The following is a 6,000-nucleotide window of genomic DNA, read 5'->3' on the forward strand; positions in this document are numbered from 1 at the left end:
CACTGAGCAATTATTTGGAACAGTGGGCTGGTAAGTGCCTGGGTCCTGACTGATGTCATTCTGGAGTCTTAAAAAAACTGTGAGAAAGTGAGGACTGCAGTTGGTGGAGATCAGAGCCGAAAAGTGTAGTGCTGGAAAAGCACAGCAGGTCAGGCAGCATCCGAGGAACAGGACAGTCAACGTATTGGGCATAAGCCCTTCAACATTCCTGCTGAAGAACATATGCCTGAAACATTGACTCTCCTGCTCCTCAGATGCTGCCTGACCGGCTGTGCTTTTCCAGTGCCACACTTTTCAACTCTTAAAAGAATCGACAAGCGAGTGAACAGCTGCACTGGTTTAAAGTTTCCACAGGTTCCTAGATTTAGTGAAGCTCTGTTCAATTGGAAATCAAATCAAAAACTTTATTTAAAAGCAAAGAGAAAGAAAGCAGTAAACTCTAGGCTTGTTAACTTAATACCTGACATAGGGGAGGTATTAACAGCTATTCTTAAAAATGTCATGGAAGGGTTCTTCACAAATTCAAGGTAATTGGGCAGAATGGTCTTGTAAGAAGGAGACATGCTTCACCAATTTACTTGAGGTTTTTGACGATGTAACATCTGCAGGGAAGCTGATCAATGTACTGCACTTAGACTTCCGTAAGACATTTGATATGTGCCACATCGAAGGACAATACAGAAAATAAAAGTTAATTGTGTCAGGGTAACATATTGGCATGGATAGAAGTTTGGCTGATGAGCAGGAAACAGAGTAGGCATAAATGGGTCTTTTTTTGGTTGTAAGATATAATGGGAATTTGCCACAAATGAGGCCTAGGAGAAAGTGAGGACTGCAGATGCTGAAGATCAGAGGAGAGGGTGGTGCTGGAAAAGCACAGCAGGTCAGGCAGCATCCAAGGAGCAGGAGAATCGACATTTCGGGCATAAGCCCTTCATCAGGAGTGAGACGCTTTCCTAGTGAAGGGCTTTTGCCCGAAAGATCGATTTTCCTGCTCCTTGGATGCTGCCTGACCTGCTCTGCTTTTCCAGCACCACATTCTCGACACAAATGAGGCCTCAACTGTTTACAATTTATCAAAATGATTTTGATGAAGGGGCCAAAGGTATGGTTTGCTGATGACACAGAGATAGGTAGGAAAGTAAGTTGTGAAAAGAAAGCTTTAAAGGGATATAGATAGGTTAAGTGAGTGGGAAAAGATGTGGCAAACGGAGTATAATATTGGGAAAATGTAAACTATCTATTTTGCCAGGAAGAATAAAAGGAATCATCTAAGTGGTGAGAAGTTGCAGAACTCGAAGATGCAAAAAGGAACCGGGTGTCCTAGTGCATGAATCACAAGCAGTTAGTATGCAGGTAAAGCAAGTAATTACAAAAGCTAAAAATAAAACAAAACAACTGCGGATGCTGCAAATCTGGAACAACAACCGAAATTACTGGAAAAACTCAACAGGTCTGGCAGCATCTGAACGGGTCTTGAAGAAGAGTCATTGGACCTGAAATGTTTTTTCTCTACAGATGCTGCCAGACCTGCTGAGTTTTTCCAGTACTTTCTGTTGTCGTTTTTAATTAGGAAAGCTAATAGAATGTCATTATTTATTGTGAGGGGAATTAAATGCAAAACATGCTTCAGTTATACAGGACATTGGTACTAGCATACCTGGCGTGATGTGTATTGAATCGGCCTCTTTTCTTGAGAAAGGATGTAGATGCATTAGAATCAGACCAGGGAAGATTGACTCGGTCTCTACTAAGAATGGGTGGATTGACTTATGGGAAAAGATAGGATACATGAGGTATGTATGCACTAATGTTTAGAAGAATAAGAGATGATCTGTTGAAAACTGATTGAAGATCCTGTTTTAATATTGCCTTCCGTAGCTTCCTTCATAATGCTCCTGCAAAGCATTTTAGAATATTTTACACTGTTAAAGTTGTTAAATATATCTAAGTTATTGGTGTTATTCTGCACTGGTCAATTCAATCTGGGTAATTGCATTTAAACAACAATAAAATTTTCATTTAAAATCATAAGCATGGTGACTTTGATACTGTTTCCATTTCCCTCTAACTCAAAAATGTTTAAACCCAGGTTTCTTTGCTAGCCTGTAGGAAGGCAGCCTATAATGTTCTGGGTACTGAGTTTAAAGAAAATGCATAACTCCACTACTAGGGATTTCCACTTTATTTTTATTTATTCATGGGATCTGGGCTTCAATAGCTAGACCAACATTTAATGACCATCCCTACTTGCCCTGGAGAAAGTGGTGATGAGTTGCATCTGCTGTCCATGCACTGTATGTACACCCACACTGATGTTAAGGAGAGAGTTCCAGGATTTTGACCCAGTGACAATGCAGCAACAGCGATACATTTCCAAGTCAGGACGGTGAATAGCTTGGAGAGAAACTTGCAGGCGGTGGTTCCCATGTATCTTCAGGGTGGCAGTGGTTGTGGTTTTACAGGGTGTTATCTCAGGACATAAATCAAGATTTCAGCAGAACTTGATTGAAGACAATATGGTGACTGCAATGTTATGGAGATATAAGTAGGCGGTCTCACTAATGTAAGGCTATACTGGTGTGAAAGGAGAAAGTGAGGACTGCAGATGCTGGAGATCAGAGCTGAAAATGTGTTGCTGGAAAAGCGCAGCAGGTCAGGCAGCATCCAAGGAACAGGAGAATCGACGTTTTAGGCATGAGCCCTTCTTCAGCCCTTTCTTCAGGGCTCATTCCTGAAGAAGGGCTAATGCCCGAAACGTCGATTCTCCTGCTCCTTGGATGCTGCCTGACCTGCTGCGCTTTTCCAGCAACACATTTTCAGCTATATTGGTGTGAAAGGCAGCACCAAATGTGGCTCTAAAGATGTGAGCAGTCAGCCTGCTTCAGCCTTAAACAGAGGCCAGGAAAGAGGATGGAATCAACAGCTAGGGAAGCAGAGTTTGTGCCAGCGACAGACATGAATGGGTTTATAAAAGCAAATTTGTAGTGACAACGAGGATTATATATCACTCTGGCTTACTGACATGGACCACTTTGAGACAGGTTATACAGTAGCGAACTAATAACAGTCAGAATGATCATTTTTAGATTAGATTCCCTACAGTTTGGAAACAGGCCCTTCAGCCCAACAATTGCTTCCCTTTGCAAAATGATTATTATCTTGGCGTTTTCTGGTAAATAATACACAGATACTAAGAAGAAACAGAGAAGCACAAATGATGCAGCAGACAAGTGTCATCTTCCTGTCAGGCTTTCCTCTTTGGCATTTCTTCAGGATAGATGACAAATTGCTTCCACTGTCCTTCAGTGAGTTGTGAGATGGCTGATAAGTCCAAAGCATAGTCTGCAGCCTCTGTCAAACATGAGTTAGGCGTGCTTGAAGTATGGGTTCGGTCTGTTGTTTGAAGGTTTGTGTGCTCCCTCCCTCAGCTTGACTGAGACTCTGCCCATTCTCAATAAAGCCTTCTGATGTTCTCATTGCCTGTCCCAGTGACTATTTTCCATTTTGTTCAATCACAAGCTGAACATTCCCCCGTGTTGGAGGAGATGTTTGAACTTCTCAGCGAAGATTTTGTGATCATGTCTAAAATGTCTCACAGTCCACCGTGAAGTTTCCCACCGTGAGCCAGTTTCGAGTACAGATGTTACTTCCTAAGTCTAGTTTCAAACGCAAGAAAAGCATACCTCTTCCAGCAGAGTTGGTTTTGAATTATTAGTGCCTTGCTGCTAGACAAATAAGTTTTAGAGAGAACATTGATGTTGGGCTATCTCGCTTGCTGCCAGATTTGGAGGATTTGAGGGGGCTTGCTGTAGGTCGTATAATTCCAAATCAATCAATTGACATAGGGGACTAATGAAACACGTCTTATTTTTCACAAACCATTACTTGCATGCACCTGAGTTTATCACTTTTACAGTTAACATGCTGTTGAATTTTGGTGAAGGTACTAATGGGGATGCTTTGAAAGGCTATTAAGTGACCCACATAGTGTTGGATATTGTTTTTATTGTCACATTCTCTGGATGTTTCAAAGGAAATATCCAACATAACTTTAATGAATGGAAAGTCAGGAAACAGCAATTTGCATTCCTGCAGTATTTTCATTCAGTGTTGGGATTCCTGAGGTTTGTACATTGTGTCAGACATCTGTGGGGTTCCAGAAGCTTCTGAATTTCATTTCCTACAACTATCGTTCCTACTGATTCTATATATGAGGCTGCTAAATCAGTGCCAAATAATAAAAAATTATAGGTTTGTTTTAATGCTATAGTTCTACACTCACTGGGGACTGAAGTGAAACCTTCAACTTAACTTCAAAAGGACACTAAATAGCTGACAGTGAGGATTTTTTATGAACTGTCTAATGGGACCAATTTGAAACTCAATTCCAGAGGTGAAATGTCAGTGTCTTACTCACTGAATCCTAGTACAATTTCTCATCAAGGAAACATATGGGGTGAATAGCTGCTGGGATAAGATACTGGAAGGTGGCTGACATTTTGTTGACTTGTTTCAGAGTGGTGTTCAGCACTGTCGGTACAGAGGGAAGAAATTGGCAAGGGGAAAGGAAGAGACATAAAAAGAATAAAAGAAGTTTATTTCCTTCATTATTTTTGTTATATATGATGAAGGTATTCTCTGCCAACTGGGGGGATTCCAATACAGTTGGATGCTCATCTTCCAGACATACCAGACTTCTCTGACAATCTTGGTGGTCATGTTGGTAGCTGCCCCCCACAGGGCACTGATGTATTTTCATTGGCTGGCCCATTGCTACAGCAAGCCCCCAGTGTTGGGAAGGGTAAGTCCTTCAGCTGTGATAATTTCCCTTAAGGGGAAGACTAGAATTAGGGGGCACAGTTCCAAATAGTCTCCCATTTAAAATAGGGATTTTGTTTTATTTCATGATTGGATGTGGATTTCATTAAATGGGCATTTAACGGTTTTATTAAATCAGCATTTATGAACCATCTTAAGTGTTTGGGGGGGAGATGTTGATGAATTGATTTGATAAAGCTCTGAAATCTATACAGTACAGGCACATCACATTCATGACATTCATGACACCCATCCACCTCCTCTAACCTTATACATCAGGTAAGCTTCTCTTTTTGTTTACTTTCTGATAAGGGGACTAGCAGGGATGGCAGTGCAGGGAGAGGGATGTTCCTCCTGCATGATGTTTGAGGTGAGGGACATCATTACTGTCCCATCCAAGTCCATCTGCAGGAAGTGCAGCCAACTCTTGCTCCTCCAAGACTGCATTAGGGACCTGGAGCGGGAACTGGATGAACTTCGGATCATTCGGGAGGCAGAGTTTGTGATACAGAAGAGTTACAGGGATGTAGTTACACCTAGGCACAAAGAAAGCTGGGTTGCTGTTAGAAGGGGGGAGAAACAGTCAGTGCAGGGATCCCCTGTAGTTGTTCCCCTGAAAATCAAGTATACCATTTTGGATACTATTGGGGGGGATGACTTGCCAGGAGCATGCACTGGGCTGCAGGTCTCTGGCACAGAGTCTGTCTCTGTTGCACAGAATGGAAGAGGGGAAAGAAGGAGAGTGTTAGTCATTGGGGACTCAAAAGTTGAATTGAATTGAATTTATTATCATGTGTACCGAGGCACAGTGAAAAGATTTGTCTTCCAAGCAATACAGGCGGATCACGTAGTTACGTAGCATAGATAAGTATATAATAGGTAAACAGCGGCAAAAACAAAAACACAGGTATAGGTGAATGTTCAGAGTTTCAGAGTCCATTCAGTATTCTAACAACAGTAGGATAGAAACTGTTTTGAAACCAGCTGGTGTGTGTGTGTTCAGGCTTCTGCACCTTCACCCCATAGGAAGAGGTTGGAAAAAAACATTGCCATGGTGGGAAGGATCTTTGAGAATGCTGGCAGCCTTTCCTTGACAGTGGGCCTGGTAGATGGATTCTATACATGGGAGGTTGGCTTTTGTGATTGTCTGGGTTGAGTTCACCACTCTCTCTAACCATT

The sequence above is a fragment of the Chiloscyllium plagiosum genome, chromosome 15 (assembly GCF_004010195.1).
Source record: "Chiloscyllium plagiosum isolate BGI_BamShark_2017 chromosome 15, ASM401019v2, whole genome shotgun sequence".
Lineage (NCBI taxonomy): Eukaryota > Metazoa > Chordata > Chondrichthyes > Orectolobiformes > Hemiscylliidae > Chiloscyllium > Chiloscyllium plagiosum.